Source organism: Hetaerina americana, unplaced genomic scaffold (assembly GCF_022747635.1).
Source record: "Hetaerina americana unplaced genomic scaffold, ioHetAmer1.1.p SCAF_3, whole genome shotgun sequence".
Lineage (NCBI taxonomy): Eukaryota > Metazoa > Arthropoda > Insecta > Odonata > Calopterygidae > Hetaerina > Hetaerina americana.
In genome coordinates, this window is record NW_027286874.1 from 69,971,319 (window position 1) to 69,993,095 (window position 21,777).

Genomic DNA, 21,777 nt, shown 5'->3' on the forward strand with positions numbered 1-21,777 from the left:
CGTCGTTGTCACGGCCGAGGTGCTGAACTGAAAACTTCCTTAATATTGCCCAGGTGGTGGTCCACGGGAGGGAGGGGTTGGGTGCGGGTTGTCCTAACACGGAATTCGCGCCTCTACGGTAATGGTTGAAACCCCTGGCAATCTGCCACGTCTTCCGTGGTCGACGGGGGACTCCCCTACTCCCCCTCCTCATGCCACCCCCTCACATCGCCACCCCTTCTCATCGACGACCCCTCTCACGGCGCGTCGCGATAGAGATACCGTAGCGAACGTATTTTTGTATGGTAAACAAGATGGCGGGGCTCATCTCTTCTTCTCCTCCTCTGCATCGAAGTAATGGCGTCGGGAAGGATGAATCTATGGAGCAGAGGAATGGCAGTCCCTGGGGATTGGAAGAGAAAGAGACGTGAACGGGCTGCTTGATTAAAATGAAATTGCCCGTGCACCGTGCTCGGCTTACGAGTCGCGGGAATGAAAGAGAAAAAAAGGATGTTTTCATAGTTTCGTCCGAGTCGTTTTACGTCCGCTCCGGTTACACTTCTAACGAGCGGTGTGTGTGTGTGTGCGTGAGTTCGGTCGGGGGGCGGGGTGGGGGGAGCTGAGGGGAGCGCGGGCGAGAAGGGGGGAAAGAGGATGGGTTAGGGAGAGAGTTGCGGAAATTAAACCCCGGAACGAAACCTTATTAAGGAGGGGTTCAATTTAGGCGAAGTTTTTGCATCCGCCTCTTTCGAGCGGAAACCTAAAACGATAAGTTGACTCCTCAAATCCTCTCCGCCTCCACTAACCCCCTCTCTCCCACCACCTAACATTCCCTCCACCTCCGCTTCGTCTCTTAAACCTCGTTATGTTCGACATGGGATCATAACTGAGCGCAATGAAGCCACTTCTCTCTCTCTCTCTGCCTTCGCCCTCTACTCCTCCCCTTCAAAAGACGATTGGAGCTAGTTTGCCGAGTGACGCGACTGGAGAGCAGTATGCGATTGGATGGTTCTGATTTTCCCTCATTGTTTTTTTCTTCTTCTTCTTCTTCCCCGTCTCGACTCTACGGCATTAGATGTGTGTGCATGAGTGAGTGAGAGAGAGAGTATACACAGAATGGCGCCATTGATTTTGAAGTCGCTGCAGCATCGCGAACTGGATTTCCTCCGGAGCGAACGGTGAAGGAGGTCTTGGAGGAGGAATGGGGAGGTTGTGGGGGAGAGGGGGAGAAACGCAAGGGGCAATCCACCAAAGTGCTCGGAATAACGCTCACCTTATTCAGAGCTTCACTCTTAATTTTTAAGTGGCTCATCCAAAAATTTCCGTTCGCTCTCATATCTCTCTCTCCCCTCTCTCTCTCTCTCTCTCTCTCTCTCTCTCTCTCTCTCTCTCTCTCTCTCTCTCTCTCTCTCTCTCTCTCTCTCTCTCTCTCTCTCTCTTTTTCTCTCTCTCTCTCGAGCGCTTAAATGGCTTCTCCTCTCGATTACCATACTATATATAGAGTCCTTGAATGTTCGATTAAGTCCTCCGGAATACTGATAGACGAAAAGATTAGATCTCGTAGCGTGTTGATCAATAGTAGGCAGCGATGGACGGCGCACGGAGTGCCTTTCCCTTCGACTCGGTTTATCATCGTTGGGAGACTCTTGAATAGCCAGCCATCCGGCGGTTGACTCCTTCCGACGAGCACATGGACAGCTTATTAATATTGGTGGGCGGGTTTACCTGGCGAATAAAACCGGACTACGAATGAATAAATGCGATTTCTTTATCTGGCACATAGCTCGTTCACAGGAAAAATAATCAGTTGGCTGTAAATGGATTAATCGGACCGTAAGACAATGCTGATATCATTTTTTTCATTCTGTACGAATTTCAAAAATAATTCAGCAGCAGAGCAGCGTAGAATATGAATATAGAACCGACCAAAACAAAAATATTTTAATGGTGTGGATAGATTTAGGTGCACCATATTGTAATTTATTCATGAATGGAAAGTACAATTCAATTACAAAACACACTCGCACGCCCACGCGTACGCAGCATACAATGGAAAACAATTAATTTTCATCTCTTTTCTCGCTATCGGCGTGGAAGTTGCCTTTAAGGGTTATTTTAAAAATATTCCTTTCCAAAATTCTTCTTTTTCCTAATGAAAAAGGGTTCTCTTATTAAATTACAGTGGTTGGTTTATTACAAAAAATCAGTCCTTAGGGAAGGGAATTTGATCGCCAGTATCTTCCAACTTCCACCAGAGCATGAAGCTGGGGTATCTTATACAGTCGCATGTTCACTGATTGGCCGGAAAATAGAATACAAAAATCTTGACCGTTGTAATTATTAACTCGAAAAAAAATGTTAAATTGACCTCCATAGCTCACTAATCAGCACTTTTCTTAACAATTACAGTATTTTTCAGGCAACTATGTGAGAAGTTTATTTACTGTGAATGGTTAATGTGAACATTTATAAGAAACCTTTCTAGCTCATCTAATCATCATACAAACGCGGAAAAAATAACAGGGTTGTTATACTTCAGTGACAGGCTTTTAAATTATTTATTTTATACACATAAAACCGATAAAACATTGCAAATATTAAAATGTAAGGTTTTATTTGCTGCATGCTTTTGCCTTTCCACTTATTACTCTCTAAATGTTGCAACCACGATTAGCCATGTTTACTTCTCCTTTAGACACATATCTTTCATGACAGAGACTGGGGGTTAAACAGAAGAGACAAAGCTAAAGTAATCTGACCGAAGTGCCTCAGTTGGAATCGGTGAGGGCGGATCTCACCTCTTTCAAGGCACTACTCCGTTGGAAAAATTAACACGTTATAACAGGACGGCCAGTTTCTTCTTTCTCCATTGATGCCTCCGGTCTCCTAGAAGATCTTACGTGCAGAAAATCAGTCAAATCATGCTAGGAGTCTCCAAAGGCATCGCCCGGACTGCAACCCGGGACCCTCCACCCAAATTCCATTCCTACATTATCATGGTGGGTAGGACATCCTTCAGGATACGAATGTTTCCTGGCGCTTTCGTGGCTGTCGTCATCAGTCGAACGGTTAAATTTGTCAGCGATCAATATTTTTGTTACTTTAGTCATTATTAATTAATAAGCCACTCCAGTGATTGAACACTTCACAAAAGTCACTGAGATTTAGTACAAATTGCCCAGTGAAAAAGTGTTACAAGCTAATTAGGGGAACCAAGTAACTACTATTGAACTCCCTTGATTTTTGAAGAATTCAAGCAGTTCCAACATTGTTAGGTGTACAGAAAATACTTTAATTTATTCCTGATTCCAAGAGAGTTGTTAAATCCATTTGCTATATCCACGGATTAGGCATTCAGATTGAAACAAGTACGGAACTTCCTTACTAATGTATTTAATTATTTATTTTTTCCTCCTGTAAGTCACGAACATAACTAAAAAAAGGTTAAATGTACTGGCTTAGATCATCTGACTGATAAAATTGTAAATAATTTATTATCGTATCCACGATAGACTGATAATCTGTGTTCCACCAAACCAATATCTTACACGTTCCGTTGTGAAGGCCGGTAAGGTATGATTTAGATTCCGGATTTTTAATGGAAATAAAATTGAGTGGCCTGTTATCATTAATAGTTAAAATGTAACTTTACGAGAAAAAGAAACCTCTGGGCTGATTACTGAGATTTCGGTAGAATCTTTTGTAACTGTAAATTATCGTAAATTCTTTCTTTTGCCGAGTTACCCTCGATGCGTTCATCTTATTCTTTCACTGTTGCCTCTTCCGTTAATGTTAATCATAGCTGAAACCACTGTTGATAAAAATAAATGAATCTTATTATTTGGTTCTTTGATTTTCACGCGTATCAAGTCTTGGTGAATAGGTATTTTCGTGTAAGTGGTTTCGTCGCGTCTGTGCGGTGATTGCGAACTACTGGCGATAGGGAATGTTTTCTCCGGAAAGCAGTATTTTTGCACGTCCCTGAAAAGAGTTGGCCAGAAATATCTCCACTTCGTGAGCAAAATCGATACTTTGAATACGAATGAATTCCTCTCACCTTCGGTTTCGGAAGCGAGGAGATTGAATTGTGACTTATCAGTATTCACACCATTGTAGCTTTTGGTAAATTTTACTCAGCCCTAGATACCCGACAAATGCCTGAATATTGCAAAATTCAATTCAATGCCCTAAAAATGTCCCTTATAATGACTGAGATTTCAATCTAAATGTTACAGTGAAATAAACCGAAAAAAATGCATACTCGCAAAGAAGAGAACAATATTTTACTGAATGGAACTCTAATTGAAAATTCATTCTAATGGATAAGTACTGATTAGATAAGAAATGGGAAACGAGGTTTGGAATAACATCTTTTCCATTACATTCAAGAGTGTTATAATATTTTAAAAGGTCTATGAACATGAAATATTGAAGTATAACGACTTTAAGTGTTAGTTCATTCAATATAATTATATTATATGACTCTCAATTTGAACAATGTAATTCATGAAAATGCACCTTGCATTTGCGGACTGATGTTTCCTTACTCCGAATGAATAAAGATAACCTTTAGATTGTGTAAGTGTATTATGTGACGTTTTTTTTGTAATTGATAGTAGGCTATTTACGTTCTCCCCAATCTGTAATATCCGCAGAATATCTCCAACACACGATCACAGTATCTTAACGAGATTTGCATACCAGCGCCGCCGCTATTTGTTCTTGAAATTACTCAAAACAAGTTAAAGTCAAGAAAAATATAATGGTTCTATTTTGGCTCTGTTAACGAAATAAAAACTTCTCGCATTAATACTAAGCAATGTGGGCTAGCGTAGTAACACAGATAAAACAAAATCACGCTGTTCATTTTGAGTTGTTACAGAGTTATTGTGAATTTATTGATCCTTCGGTGCTTCAGTAGAAAATAAGTAACACTCATTTTCCTCCACCTACGTCATGCATCGACTACTTCCTTCAACTCTTACTGCGTCAGTATTATGCACTGTTTATTGATTTTTGTTAAAATACAGTTTCACTTTCATACCGATCATCAAATGCAAGAGCAGATCTAAAAGGCAATCCAAATCTCAGTTATTAAATTACAGTCGCGTTATTTGAACGTATTTTTATCGGATTTATAAAAAAATCTTGACTCCTAAACCCAGTATTTTTTTATGCAAAATTTTAATGGCCGTTATCTTTAACAGTTTTCATTCGAAGAATAGACCCAATAGGGGAGTCACTACGATGGCTATTGGAAGGTGTTAACCGACATGCGATGTTTCATCGCGTGGAACACGGGTTGCCGTCATAACGTTTATTTAATCACGAACCGTAAAGGTTTTGGAGCAACTTTTTGTCCTGCTTTTGCGATTCTTCGAGGGAATTCAGTAACCCGACGGCTAGAGTAGCCGGTACCGCCATTAGTGTTCCACGGAGAGAGAGAGAGAGAGAGAGAGAGAGAGAGAGAGAGAGAGAGAGAGGGATACCTTTCGTCGGCTCATGTAATTTTCAACGTTGGATGTCCATCAAAGTAAATGAATCTCATTTCACCCGGACAAATGATGGGCGAGAGCCCTGAATGGCGAGCGGGCTCTTCTCATTGTTTTGTTTTTCAATCACCGGAGCCGATGCCGCGTCGCGTCGCTTCGTTCGACGCCCACTCCGAGTCCCGAGTGATCGATGCGCTTCGAATGCATCCACGGCGGACGGAGCTGCTTCGGACGCGGATCGTGTGGCATTCCGCGGAATGGGTCGAGTCTGGATCGGATGCTTTGAAAATGTATGGGTAGAGAGAGTGATAGAAGGAGAGGAAAACCCCATTTAGAGTGATTGGCCTACAATATCGGCACTGCGCACGAAGCCAAACAAACATGGATGAATGACGGGCTCCGTTTTTCCATCGCAACTATATTTTACGCCGCAGCGGCGGCTGTGCAAATCAGTGAAGGAGGAAAGAAAAATATTTCTTTTTCGGCTAAAATGCATTTCGCTCGCGTTGGATGTACACGAAATTCCACTCCAGAGGCGGAATTCCCGAATCACAGTCGTGATATATAAATATATAAATATATATATATATATATATAATATATATATATATATATATATATATATATATATATATATATATATATATATATATCTCCCAGCTTTTATATATCTCCGACAAAGAAAAGCGAAAAGATTCCATGTGCTCCGGCTTCTCGATTCAGAAAGTTCTGATTTTTGTTACAGATTTCTGTGCCCGTTCAAAATGTCTTTATTGGTTTCAATTTCTCAGTATGTCGGGCCATCTTTATCGGCGAGCAGCAGTAAGTTTCTGTACCCGGGAGGGATAATTTTGTGTGAAAGGTCTCTATGTAGCTAATCTCATGTAATTATTGTGATGAAACTTGAGAAATATATTTGGAGTTTTACGAGCACTAGTGGTCTTCTAAATTCAAGGTTGTCAAAGTCGAACAACATTTTTAGCCTGATATCCTATTATTTCCATTGAACTCGTAGCAGTAGAGCTTTCAAACTCAACCCTCTTAAATAAGCGATATTTATTGGTGTTTTTGACGGCAAGCAATAATCAATGACTTAAGGTTAGGTTTTCACGAGAACTAAATTTTTAATAATAACTTTTTATATTAATAATAATTTTGAATAAAAATGCCTTTTGTTTTAAGAGTCCTACATGGCTAAAAATAACTAACTAATGTGAGAATATAAGTGGTTCTATCGCGTTTTTAAATATCTTCTTTAATTCCAATTTATCAAACTCTGAATGCGAGTATAATCAGGGAGTATAGGGACTTTGCACCTTGTCTTCCCCAACCCTTTCCCCCCCATTCACATAGTCACCCATGCTGCCTTCCACCTTCCCCCCTCTTCCCCTCTTTTCCTCCACCCTCCCCTTACTTGCCTTTAATCATATATATACTGTACTCTGAGGTTTAACTGTCACCTGAAGATGATGTAGTAACATTGAAACCGGTCGCGTTAAATTTTATTTTTGTGGAAAATTGCTGTTTTTAATTAATCATGATATTCCACCATATCACGCCTGAAACGTCTCTTTTTATGCGAGTATAATCAATTTCCATTGTTGATAAGTAGACATATTGTACTTTGAAGCAATTTTATTTTATTTTTTCAATCGAATTCGACATCGAAGGGTCATAGCAAGTCCGAAATTGCAATTGTCCCTGTGAAGTGGCTAATTATCAACAATGGATATCACGGTCCACCAAGTTAAATCCGGGAAAATTATTTGTTTGAACAGTGTTTTTCGTTTTACTTTTAATTCAGAATTCTGGTTCAATGTCATCTGAATGCGTAAGAAAATTCTCGCCTTTGAAATAGTCTCTAAATTTTATTTTTCTTTTTTTGCTGCGAAAGAACTTACGTCAAAATGCCTGTAGAATTGAATTAGAAGTGACCCAGATTCCTTCTTTAGAGTGCAAAAGCTAATAAGGAATAAGTAACTGGATACCAAATTATGATCGCCAATGGTAGAACTAGAATGTCTGGCTGCTTCTCGCGATGCCGTTGCCCTTAACGCTGCGATTGAGAGAGTGGGTCCCCTACGCAATACCTCTCACGCACTTTCATGCGTACGGCAGTGCATGTCTCGCGCATTACGGAGCATTCCGAGATAAGTGATTCCATCGAAGGTGAGCACGTGCAACCCATGAGCCGGCCATCTATGCTATGCTGCGTAGTAATACCGTCCTGGCATTTGCCATCTTCCTGAAGCATACCTACTTTATGCTAAGAGTCGACGGTTTCGCTTAGACTTACTGATGATCTCATACGTCGTCCTTTTTCCTGCCACCATCTCATAATTTACTTGGTGTTTGATGTAGCTAGATGCGTTTTTATTATTTCTGTGATTTAATGCTGAATCATTGGCTTTGAATCATGTGGATAGTCACCTCTAATGGTGCCAGCGGAAATTCTGGCGCAGAGCATTAAATTATATTCTTTGAAATGCCCATCATCGCGTGAACACCTTTAAGCGGCTATGATTGAGAATAAAAATTGACACAAATATATGTTATACATGTTATGCAAACCCATGCATGTGGAAAACTCCTCTCCAAAACCCAACTCCATAGTTTCTACTAGCAACAACATGCCTCACGACCTATTGTCCTTGAGTTGTCCTCCAACCGTCCCTCAGTAAGAGATCAACTTCAACCCCCCCACATTTAAAAACCTGTGCTTTCGGTGTGGAAAATACAGGGTTCGTCCGGAAAATAAGTGTACTGACTCCTGGGCTGGGCGCGCCGCAGGCGCGCCCAGCACCGCTCTGACGGGCTGCGATTGGAGGGGGGTATGTTGGCAAGCGACGCTGAAAAAGGCAGTCGGCTCTGAGCTGTGGTGTAGTGAGGAGCTCTGTTAACGCGAACCTCCACGCTCGACCCACGTCACGGAACGCGATGCCGAAGTTTTTGGAGCAGCGTTATTCCATCAAATTTGCGGTAAAGCTTGGGAAATCGTCTACCGAAACTATCGGTATGATTAACCAGGCTTACGGGGGGTCAGCCATGTCCAGAAACATGATCTTTCGGTGGCACAAGATGTTCGTGGAGGGCAGAGAAGAGGTCGACGACGAGTCTTCGAGAGGTTCCCGATTATGCCTTCGCGGGAGCGTTCCAGGAATGGGAACGCCGCTGGAACAAGTGTATCGACTCACAAGGGTCCTATTTTGAGGAATATTAGCTTAAGATATGTAAAAGTGTAATAAATTTTTTTTCCTGAGCTCAGTAGACTTATTTTCCGGACGAACCCTGTAAGTTGACGTGCATTAACCTCATTCAAAGCCTCTCGAATTCTGTTATAGCTCGCCTAAATTTATAATTTTTTTGCTGTCGTTATTGTGTTTCCCACGTACAAGCGCAATAGGTTTCTGGGCATGTTCGTAGGTTGGAAAGTTTATTGCCCATAGCGCAGACCTCGAGTCACAATCTGATACTGTCGGTACTCTCACCCGGCCTAACTAAGTGCTAACAAACGTGAAAAATAGCTCTTGAAATTGTGCCTCAACTCACCGCCGGCTTGCACCTCGCGTTTACACTCACTCCGTGACGTGGCCGTAGGCGATAAAAGGTTGTACGCACACCCCTCTCTATCGCAGAACGACGTGAGAAGGTCAACCCCGTCGTGAATTACCCATGAAGTCGTAGACGTGGAACGAATTGGACAAGGATTCCCCGGCGCCATTCCGAATGATTCCTCCAAATGACTTCTCCTCAGCTTGGCGAGAGGGTGGGTGGGGTGCAGCGGGGTTCGTATACATAAATAATTCACCCCCGTCTGTTTTGACCCCCACGAAGTCGCTTCCGATTCGAAAAGTGCGATACAAAAGAATCGTATTAGAGGTTATAATCTGGGGGCGCCGACCCGTGATGTCTTCCCCTTCCTCCCGGTCGCCACGACTGGGAAAAACAAGCCTCGCCGGCCGCCTTTCTCGGGCCTGAGGGAAAGGAGATATATTCTTTATTTTTTTCGATTGCGAATCGGCGTGTGGGAGGTAGACTCTGGAAGGAGGGAGGTAGGGGGGAGGAACAGGAAGGCCATCGTGAATAGGACACAGAACACGAGTGCCGACCTGGAAATTGATTTGCCCGCCGTCGGAATGTTTTGATTAAGCGGTGAGGTGATCGCAAGGCTTTCGAATGTTTTTGTTTTCGTACGGTCGCCCACCGTCTGGGGGACAAACTGCGACGGATGCCATACCGTCTATGGCCATCCCGTTACGTAAGTCGTCGACTGAATTAAGTAACGATGAATGCGTAAGGTTCTTAAGAGTCACATACCCGCCCTTTCTCAGGGAACACGTACAAGAATAATACGGATTTGGGAGTGTTTTAAATACATTTGTTTCCAATACACGGACCGTAGGTAGGTAAATAGGGAGAATATTTTAAGGCTAGGTTTTATATCACATCATTTAGATCTATTTTAAAATATACAGTGAATATTTTTGGTTCTTTCCGTGGAAGATTATCATCATTGGGTTAAGTCCAAAGAAGTATGCCAAGGCTATTGAACTTAGTTTTGGGTAAAAAAGCTATGCAAGGTTATTAGAGAAACTAAGGTGAACATACCATCGAAATGAGCAAGGGAGAATAATACTTATAGAAAGAGTAAGTGCACTAGCCGCAAGAATAGTTATGAAGATTTTCCCCCGCACATCTGCAACTCAGTCTCGTTCATCACTCTAATAAGTTCAAACAAATCAAAATCAAGGCTCTATTATGACCATTAACATAGGGAGGAATTTTTTGGGTAATTCCTTTCATGAGGGATCAATGAAAAGATCATTAATCTATATACTTAAGTAAGCTATTAAGGATAGATTCCGTAATTAACCCTGCTAATCACTAAAGTAAAGTTTTATTTTTGAGGACTTTCCAGTTAGTTTAACCTCGTATCAGAGTGTACCATGTAGTTCAGGAGATATCCGGATTTTAAGGGACAAAGAGCAAAGGCGGTACTTTACAGTGGTACTCTGAAATTTCTATTTAGTAAACTCTATCTTGAGTAGTGGGAAAAAAGCAACAGATGGAGTTTAAGGAAAGAGAGAATACCTATTAGCCATCACAAGTGGATGTAGGAGATATTGAGAGGCAGTGGGATTCTGAAGACGGTAATAGAGGGAAGAGCGCTGGAAAACCTAGGCCGAAAATAATGAGCATTTTAGATGGACTTGTCAGACAAGAAGGTGGGAAGTATTATGAGCTAAAGAATAAGTCATTGCAATTTGTACTAAGGGGTTTGAAAATATTTTGTTGGGGTTTAGGAGTACGTTGTGTGCAGGTACAGATTCCATCAAAAACCTGCCCTAAGCCGGCAGACTGTTACTGATAATAATTATATCATCGCCATCGTAATTACCATCCTAGACTATCCACAAACTTGACCTGACCAAATTACTGTTGGAAGGTATAACTTAGATTGTAACTGTGGATGCTTTCCATTTTTGCTGCAAACCTTTAGCATTTTTTATCTATTGACACTTTTCTTGAATGAGGGGAAAGAAGCGATATGTCTTCTAGTAAGATAAATTATGGCAATTTAGCGTAGACAAGAATTAAAGATCGGAGGAAAAGTGGAGGAAAACCTGGCGTCAGTTTGTTCGCACAGGAGAGTCCAAGGATGTTTCATAACGTCTCACTCTATGTGAGGCACACTGGTCCCGAAATGTCATCTCACAAAAACCCATAAGATCTCGGAATATATAAGAGGAAATAATGTGTCACTGTCCGCTTATTAGGGATGGGAGCACCGCCGGTGGGGAACTTCAATACACCACCCTCCGCTTAAATTCAGTCCCCTCTGGCACGTGTTTCTTAATGACGGGGTGGTTGGCATAAATTCCTTTTAATGTCTCGTGCATTGTTTCCGATAGGATTATATCTGTCCATTTTCTTTCTCCTGTTCTAGGAAGAGATTAAGCATTCTCACTTCTAGTGTTTCGCTACCCTTTGTTCACCCGGTAAACCCTTTGAGTAGGTGTACAAACAATAGTGATCAATAGCTCTCAGGAAATGATAGTCACATAAGTTTGCCCTTGAATGTGTTATTCTGGGTCCACCCGAAGAAATTATATACTCAAGTAGGTCAGTTTCACGCACCGGCATCATAGTGTGACGGAATTCGTTTGGTTATCACGCCAATAATAATTCGTTCGCCATGTAGCCAACCTTCTCTTCCGTGAAACTCGTTCTTTCACTTGGTAGAACACAGCTGTTCTTGGCTATAGTTTTGGAACTGTAGACCATACTTGACTATGTCCTGTGCTCTTTTACTCTTATCTCTGAGTGAATGTATATGAAAATACCCCAAAATAATAATTTACCAAACCAACCAAATACACCCAATGTCACCTCGCTTATGATTTTATACGTCTTTAATGTAAATTATGACTACTTTGGTGGATTATTCAGGTTTCGTTACGTCGCTAAAGAACCGTATCCATAAAAGTTACATAATGTATAGAACAGCCAAAGAACAGATATCACACTTTTATCGATTTTCACTTTAAAAATCAACCACTAGATTTATAGAAAACGATTTGCCCATTTTAAATGTTATCCCTGTACTTTAAGTGGACTCAGGTGGGTCACAAATTTAAAGCCAAATCCATTTAACGATACGGAGCAGCTCTGACAAAAAATAGGGAACCGTTACCCTCCCGCTTGCGAGTGAATATTTTACACGTGATAATCGTGTAAAATATCGAATAACATCAATTTAGTTACCTGGCATTAACGCTATCCCAGATGACGTTGCAATTTAGACATTTCACGTTGTTCATGTTCCATATTATGCTGAAAAAGAGAACATAGCTCGCGAGTGGACATCATGAATTGCAAATTCCAAATTATCAGCTATCAAAATTAGTTGTAATCGGCGGGAAATTGACCGATGCCAAACTTGCCTAAAGCTCATCAATTCTAAACTTTCCATGAAATTAAAACATTAAATTTGGAGGATAAATGTCTCGGAAAAAAAGTTCTCTTTATCAGATCAGACTTTTCATGAAGTCTTTTCAGATTGAAATCTGACTGTTTTACATGGATTATGAGGATCTTGTGGTAATATTTAGCGGAATAATATTTAATTATATTCATGAAACAGTGCTATGAACGATTCATGATGATACTGATGAGTTTAGTGCTGGTTTTCATTCATGGCGATGAGGAATAACCGAAGCTATGACCGGAAAAATTTGCCAAAACTTTACAAGCTAAAGCTTATAAAAAATACTGCTGTTAGTAACTAAGTAAGATTCACTCACTTGAGGTCATAAAATACAGTTGTTTATACTCGGAGGAAAAACATCTCATGGAAAGAAAACAGGCAGTACTGCGTCAGGACCCTTGATCTAGTTAGCTATCATACCTATTATTCTTTGAGTCAATCGAGTCCGCATTTGATCGGATATTCTGTTTTCCAACGCAAATGATGCAAAATAGGAAATGCAGCTTAGCGTACGAATTTAGGCAGGCAGAACACGAAGATAATGTGATCCACGATAGTACCGAAAGGGAACTAGATGCCTAGCGATCGCTCGCGAGCGATTGAAGGATGCGGAAACCCTACCTCATCTCTCAAACCCTCGAGGCGAAACAGTTGACACGCGCTGACGCACCCGCACCGCCTCAAGGAGATCCCCCTTCCCCTCCGCGGCGAAAATTAGCATGTTTCGGCTTTATATTCGTCTCTTGGACTACCAAATTTGAACCACTTTGCCCCACCAACCTTCGTCCGGCTCCGGACGCGAACTCGCGGGCGTCCACGTCGAGGCATCGAACCGCCGGGGGCGGAAACACCAGCACCACCGCCTTTGGCCGCCCCTCCGAAAACCCCTCCCGGGGGCCGGCGATGACGGCGGCGGCGAAAGCCATGGCGGCCGCGGCATTTATCACACACGATCTTGATAGACACACGAGAGGGACGAGAGAGACTCTCTCGAGCCGAGATGGGAAGGAGGGAAGCGCTCTCCGATAATCATCCACGGAGCGGCAGGGAGAGGGAAAGTGAGAACGACACCGTGAAGCAAAACACACACACACTCACTCACACCAGGGTACGCCGACCCCTCCTACCACTACCCCTTCACTTCATTCTTTCCGGAGAGAAAAGAAAAAAATAAGGAGATTGGGACGGGGTGAGGCGGGATGATAGTGATCGTTCACAGCGCGCACCATCCCTCTCTCTCGGAGATAAAACTCGAGCCTCTGGGCTCCCGGTCCGTTGAAGTGGCGTCGGACGACTGATAAAAGAAGGGGAAGGATGAAACAAAAGCGACCAGTGAAGACGACACACACGGACCCGGCCGAGTCAGGCCCCCGTCGTCCTCCCATCACTCCCTCTACCCTCCCCCTCGCTCCCTACCTCCCTCCTCCCCTCTGAATAATTCGACCTCCGACCTAAATTGTCCCCTGGATTGGGGCCTCCCCAATCCCCCCATCCATCCCCGCCCCGCGTGCACCATTGCGATCATGACGGCACGCCCCTCCCCGCCCACCCACGTGCTTCCGCGTTAACCCTCCCCCGACCGCTCCTCCTGGAACTCCTCCCGTCGCTTAAAACGCTCTCTCGGAGAGGAGGCGAGGGGTTGGGGTGGGGTTTCGTTCCTTCGCCTCCCCTCTTCTCCCCCACCAACCCACCGGTTACCCTCGAATTCCTCCCTTCCTCCCCGGCGACACCACACACGCCCGCTCTTGACAATGGGCCGACTCACCGCCCGCCACCCACCCAACGCCTCCCCCCCCTCCCGGCCGTCTCCCTCACTCGCCTCTCCACCTATCTTCCTCATTCGCTCGTGTCATCCAACGGTTGCGGTCTCGTCTACAAAGACGGGGGTTGGGGAATTCTCCTCGACCTCCCCCGCCTCCCGTCCAATCCTGCACACACACAGACTCACTCATCTACACCGCATCCCGAACACCCGTCCCGTCGCACGTCCGCCCGCTCACCCACGCGCGCGGACACTCCTAAACTTCTCCTCCTCCCCCAAAGAGAGACAGTTCCGCGGACTTCCTCTCTCGCCAAACTCCTCCTCCTCCCCCCACTCTACGCCCGACTCCGTCCCTCCCCAACCCTCCCGCCTCGTTCCGCAGCAAGTTCCTTCCGCATCTACCCACCGGGGGGGAGAGTTACCTGTGTCTCGAGGTTCGGAGTTTCTGCGTGGTGTCCCGTGGGGCGATCGAGGTGCACGTAATTACAACCGAAGTCGGCTAGCAATTCGGCGGCACGCGCGTGGAACGGTCCCTTGGGTGATCCATCCCAACAATAAACCCTCATTCCTCCACCCCCAACCCCATCGTCCCCCATCTACCCTCCCAGGGGTCGGGAGTGCGGGAGGAATTTGGGTTAACGGAGGGACGGACGTGCGCGGCCGCTAACGAGCTGCGGGCTTAACGGAGAACAGAATGCCTCACTTGCAGCCGGGGATGAATTCAAGAGGGAGGGGGGCTTGCCCTCTCACTATGGAATCTACTTTTGAATACCTGTTGTCCCTAGAGCATAAAGTTATCCTTATAGTATTATACTGTTGGGTTCATTGCGATCTCAAAATTAGTGCTTTTTGCTTCAATTTTGATCTCCTTGGATAGACTTTCCATAGTATAATTTGAATAATTATTTAATTTCCGACTCTCCTCTCCATGTATCTAGGTCTCCTTCTCAATGCTCCTGGTCTCTATGCTCGTCTTTCAAAGTTATGCACTACTATTAAAAACCGGAAGAACCTGTATCCTTAGGGTTTCGATGAACGGAAAACCGAGCTATCATTTCTCAATCTGAAGTGCACCATTTTAAAACTCTCTCGAGAATGAAGTGATTTCTTGACATTTATGCTCGATAAGACACCTTTCATATTATCTGGCAGATATTTCTGACAAGTATAGTCTATGTGAAATAGGTAAAACTTGGAGACATAGACTTCTGGTGTTATATTTTTGACAAAAATATCGGGAATTCAGGTTACTTACACAATTATTCTTTATAGATGTGCTATTTCAAACCTTCTGTGACTCAGGAGTCACTTAGCTTTAACCTAAATCTCCCACTGCTGTTTGAATAGTGCATCTTGGATATTTGCTTTCTAGGCTGTAATATAATTATTCATTCGTCCATTTATTATATTTGGGCGTTGTTTTTGTTGACTCTTTGATCTTAGAACCTGTCTCCCAGAGATATCAATAAATGTTACCAATGGCATTCTTTTATTATTTCAACCTTTCAGACGTCTATCTTCCATATGACTAAACCTAAAACACTGGCAGACGTAATAGGGGTCCTCCTCCCCGTCCTCCACGGTTTATTTGGCATGAATTTTAAGTTATCTCTTAATATCTAGAAACAAAAGTTTTGAGGTAACTTTATTACCTTACACTTTGTAGTCATAAATTCATGCGGCTAACGATGTGAACCAGAGGCCTATGCATAATGATAGATCAATAAGGGATCTCACGGCCGTGGTAATATCGTACCATGGTGATTTAATAATGGAAAGAGGAATCCAAAATTTATTTCATTCAGTGAACGGGTAATGCTACCTGAGAATTCGACTTCGAGAAGAGTAATTTCTCTCTCTGAATGAACACCTCGTATCGTTACCTTTACCCAGGCATATTCCTTACGAGGTGAGACGGGTTAGCGTCATTGCAAATCGTGAGCAAAAGCCATCACCCCGTCCGCCCAATGAGCCATGTAATTCACTAGAAAGGAAGATAGAATCCCATCCCTAGCAGCACGTCCACATGATGCACTCCGTGACCACACCTAAAGGGCAATTCCGAAACATCTGCCCTTGAAGAGTACTTCCCGCAATACGTCAGTAAATTCTCCTTCACGGGCAATCATAGTTCTCCCTCGTTGGCAAGGGCGTCCTACGCGTCAACACAACACTTTCCCCACTCCCTCCCTTCAATCCCCTTCCACACACCCTCCAATTAGAGTGAAAGGAGAATAGATACGTTAACCGGCCGATTGAGCGACGCGGGGGGAAGGCGGTAGGAGGGGCTGGCTCGAGCTAAAATTACTCTTTTAAGTTCATGTGCGCCGCTCGGAATACGGCGAGCTGGGGAGAGAAAGGTTGGGTTTGGGGGGGGAGGGTAGGAAAGGGAGATGGGGTCAAGCGCGTGTGATTCCGACTCATCTTAAATGTCGTTTACTCCGGGGCCCGTGAATTATCCCCCCTCTCGGTCACGTCGTCCGGCGACGGTGGAGATTGCTTTTTGCCACCGTTTTCGAGTTGGGTCCGCAGTTTGTCCACAGTTTTTATTTTTGTCCCCTCCCTCCCTGTATCTCCCTCCTCTCGCTCTATCTCTCACCGCCATCGCGATCGGATCACGGATTAATGTGTTTTCGCTCAACGCAACGGCAGCGCCGAGCCCATATGCTCCCCCCCCCCCCCCCGACACTTCCACCTTCCACTGCTCAGTTCGACGAACGATAAACGTTTTCCCAAGCGTCCCCCTCCGAACGCCGGATAGGTAAGTATTGGTCATCCGGCCGTTTTGTGCTCACCATCCGATGGGATGTCCAGCACACGCGTTCGGTTTCGGCTTCCATGCCATCTCTTTCTGTTGAGCCGAAACTGTGGTCGAGCATCGGCCGTAGAAGGTCTCAATTCCGCTCGATAACTCGGCGCTACCGAAAGCTCCACGCCGCAAACACCCGTGTCGCACTGCCGGAATTGCTTCTTCGCTCGGAAAAGTTTCGACGGCAGGTGTTTACCGAAAAAGTTCCATGTTTTCCTCTCCATTTTAAATGAGCCAAGATGAAAGATGGACATTGTTTGTTTCTCAATGAATAGGCACTACCTTTTAGAAAACAATCACCGGTAAAGGAATAAACACAGATTTAATTAATGTCATCTGTCCAATTTACAATTTACTCTTCATTCTCCGTCAAGCTTATTTTTTTATCTCCTCGCATATTCCTTTCTAAATGGCTTTTTAATGCCACACGATTCCCACCCCCAGGTCTCCCTTGGACCCTGTTTTCTTTATGTGCCTACAGGCCATTCGTTCAGAACGTAATTGCCATCTGGGTAGTAAACGTAGATTTTATTATTTTATCTGTCCAATTTCATTTTAGCTCGCCCTTAATTTCACAACTTCATTCCTTGTCTTTTACACTCGCAGTAACTTTTTAACGTATTTCTTCTCGAGCGCTGCTTTTACATGAATAGGTCACTGTTCTAGAAAACAATCAACGCAAGAGGAATAAACACCGATCTTATCAATGGCATTTGTTGTTTCTGGCGTAACTGTATGGAATCTATCCGTATTGCATTGAAGCACAAACATTCAGTTATTCTGCAAAGTAATTATATTGTTCTGTCAAGGGTTTCGGTACGTGACATCATCATCAGAACCTATCATCCAGGTCCTATCCAAATAAATATTTTGTATAACGACTAAGTTTTAGTTTTTTATTTCAATTGATCAGTAAAATATATCATAAGTACTTACGCATTGTGTTTATTTTTTTAACAGCTTAAAACCATCCATATCGGCATGACCGATGTGAGCACACAAGCGCCTTCCACTCATGTATTCACCCAGTTGTTTTGCGATGAAATTCGGTCGCAAATTTTTAAGTGTAACATCATTTTCATCTCAACATGATTGCATATGTTTCGTGGTGTTGTATTACCTTAAAAATGAAGATTTAATCAAATAATCTCCCTAATGTTGCAAACGGTGGTCTATAAAAGAGACCGAATACTTTTCCTTTCCAAGCCTTTGTTTTTTAATATATTAATTATCGGTCCGCGACTCTCATATTTTTTAATGAAAAACTTAAAATGAAATATCACTTTCGGAGCTAACTGAAATTTAATTAAAAAAAATACAATTCAACCCTTTCAGTTTACTCTGTAGTCCTCCAGGCTCTAGCTTTCTCGATTATCCTGTTTCCATTAACGTTTAAACGTATACTTCATCGGTCCTTTAAAGTTTTTTACTCCCTTTGTTCCTCACCTTTAGTATCTTCGTCAAGCTCTTCTGCGGCGGATCACTGTCGATCATTTTTAACTCTTTCCGTCACACCCCTCACATTTTGAAACGCGTCGTCAAATTCGGCAGCATAGAATATCAGGGCAAAAATTATGAAACGCCATAAATGTTTCTCATCTAAGTGGTGTCTCCCGCGGTTTGCTTCATTTGCATGCCGAAATTCACGACTGGCGAATTTACATCCGAGACCGTACGTGCGGCTCGCTAGGGATATGCAAGTAAATTGTGCGGCTCCGACAATTGATGAAGGCGTTTAATGCTAGATCCGGTCAATTTCACGCGACGCAATGTCGAACCTAATTTGGATTCCGCGGTTTTACCCGTTGAAAATTGGGATCACGACCCCCCATAAACTCTACTCATTAGGCGAACAGGCAAGGTCCAGTCCCGGCTAAATAAAAAGAAAACACCAGACAGTCGCGCGATTCCCGTGAATCTCCTCTCTGACGCAGTGCTCATTTCCCGTTTGCGCAATCGGAACATGAGTGGACGCTTCATTGACGGCTGAATGCCGTGATGTCGTTTCCTCTTGTGCTTTAAAAATCCCCCCTTGCGTCAATGACGTGAAGAAAGCGAAAAGGAAAGGTCCTAGCATCGTCGCTGAACGCAGCTAATCAAGCAACCGATGCAGTGAGAATGAAACTCGTGACGATTCATAGCAGATTCATCCAGATCAAATATACATATAATCCATTTAAGAAGATCGATCGTAACTGCACGAGTCAATGTGTCGCCTTAGTTTATATTATGCATTAATGACGAGTGATGAAATTCCTACCAAATCGTGCATATTTCACAAACAGACATGATATGAATATAAAGTTGTTTATGATTATGATTTTCTTATTGATTTCTGGACTCTACATACTCTTAAACTTATTTTGAACTATCTCTGAGGTACCAATTTTTGAAACTATACATTTCCACTATTTTTCCCCACCAATTAATTAATAGCATTTAAACAGAGACGGCCATGTGCTACAATGTTAACGCTATTGCAAAACTTAAATTATGTATATACAGGGTCGCACCAAAAAGTGGTAGGACTGATTTTCTCTGGCGCGAACGGAGCGGTGAAGGGGGGTCTGCCTGACAGAATAAGGTGGAGGGGGCTCTTAGCAACAGAACGGCACCAACCTCAGTCGCCTGCGGGCTGTCGTTGAGTGAGGACATCATTTTTAGTGAAGCAAGTTTTTTGTCTGCGTCGAAAAACAAAATGAATCTGAATTTAGAGCAACGTTATTCCGTGAAGTTTTGTGCGAAACTCGGGCAGACGGCAACTGAGACCCTCGATATGATCAAGCAGGCTTATGGGGACACTGCCTTAAGCCGTTCCACAGTATTTGAGCGGCACAAGTTGTTTAAAGAGGGTAGGGAGCTCGTTGAAGACGACCATCGCTCCGGACGGCCGTCGACGGCAAGAACTGACACGAATGTGGACAGAGTGAGGACACTGCTGAACACAGACCGACGCTTAACCAGTGAAGAAATTGCAGACCAGTTGGGTCTGTCTGCATCCAACGTCCAACGCATTATTTCACAGGATTTGGCCATGCGCAAGGTATGCGCCAAGATGGTGCCGAAAATTCTGCCATGGCGCGCTCGTCGTCAGACAGCTCCTGGCCAAATACGGCATTGCCACGTTGCCGCACCCGCCCTATTCTCCCGATCTGGCACCACCGGACTTCTTCTTCTTCTCCCTGATGAAAAGACAGCTCAAGGGACGACGTTTCGACTCGATAAAGGCAGTTCAAGAGGCTTCGACGAGGGTCATCAACGGCATCCCCAAAGAAAATTTCCAGGGGGGGTACGGGGAATGGGAGCAACGTTATACTAAGTGTGTAGCAGCTCAAGGAGCATACTTTGAAGATTATTACGTCGATGTAAGTATATCGACAATAAACTTCTTGTAAAAAAATCAGTCCTACCACTTTTGATATATACCACGATTGTGCGGGAAAACTCACACGAGCGGCACAATAGAACACAAATAGAATAGCAACATTTAAAAGGACACTCACACGGTAAATTGTTCGAGCTTTCGGCCCTCTTAGAGGCCTTCTTCAAGTGAGACTCACTTGAAGAAGGCCTCTGAGAGGGCCGAAAGCTCGAACAATTTACCGTGTGAGTGTCCTTTTAAATGTTGCTATTCTATTTGTGTTCTATTGTGCCGTCCCATTATATATATATATATATATATATATATATATATATATATACATATTAATATATACATACATACATACACGTACACGTATGTTTGTGCGTGTGCGCGCCAAACAAACTTTTCGAGATGTGAGAATTTTGTTTATTAGCTCCTCGTGTCATCGCAGGATATACCGTCTATAGGCTTATTCGAAGATTATTTACAGTAGGCACAAGATTAAATGCTGACGATGCGCTGTGTCAACCGTCGTACTAATACCCCTGCGTAACGGCCAAAATGCATTCATTGTGGCCTGACAAGACACGAAAGACAATAAGAAGGGCTTTTTCTTTTCTTTCTCTTTCATTGTCTTCAGTTGATTAAAGACTGTAAACTGATTAGCTTCAGCTGACAGTCGGTCAAATAAAGACGACGCTGGCATTAACAAATCCCACTAACCTTTTCATGGAAAGTCGCGGAAGACCTCGCGCCTGCAAAAACGATACTTCAATTCGTACGCATTGTCAATTGTCATATGATTGTCATCTTTCGCATTGAGCCAAATCTCACAGATTAGTTTCCAATTCTTGATGCTGTGCAGCAATCTTCGTCATGCAGATCTCAGCCATAATCATCATCTAAAGACTGGGCCTTGTCGTTGCCGCCATTCCTGTCCATCTCTCGCCACCTTTTTATTCGTAGGATTCACGTTCTTGCTTGCCGATTACCCTGTGGAAATCTGGTGTTCAAGAGCGACCCTTGGGTTAATTTACTAAAGTTATAACTTCATGTGTCGTCTTTCGTAGCTTTTAGCATTACTAATCATTTTCCCCATTAGGTACTCTTTCCTCAATCCAATGGTATTACTGAGTATTATTTTCTCAGCCTCTTCCATAAGAAATTGAACATTAGGCTTCTTGCCTTTCCAACTATTTCTTGTTGCTCGCCTTCAAAGTCAAATTTCAATTGATTAAAGTTTATTCGTCTGTAGATAGCCTAGGGTCACTTCTCGCATCAATATCTCGGTGAACTCCAGACGAAAATCTGGCTAACCTCTTCTTTATTTCGATATTAAAATGCCTGTTGTGAGTAAATTCCATTTTATACTAGTATCACACT

General features: G+C 43.4%; 1 protein-coding gene across 2 annotated transcripts in view; it reads right to left on the minus strand.

Annotated features, from left to right (window-relative positions):
* The window catches only part of LOC139690276 (nucleolar protein dao-5-like), a 147,519-nt gene that overhangs the window by 48,171 nt on the left and 77,571 nt on the right, over nt 1-21,777 (minus strand). The window contains exon 1 of one of the 2 annotated variants that reach the window (XM_071587626.1): nt 13,240-13,322. The exons of the other annotated variant lie outside the window; for it this stretch is intronic. The gene's annotated coding sequence lies outside the window, so the exon portion shown is untranslated. Of the gene's footprint in view, nt 1-13,239; nt 13,323-21,777 lie in introns of those variants that run through there. 2 annotated transcript variants of the gene reach the window in all.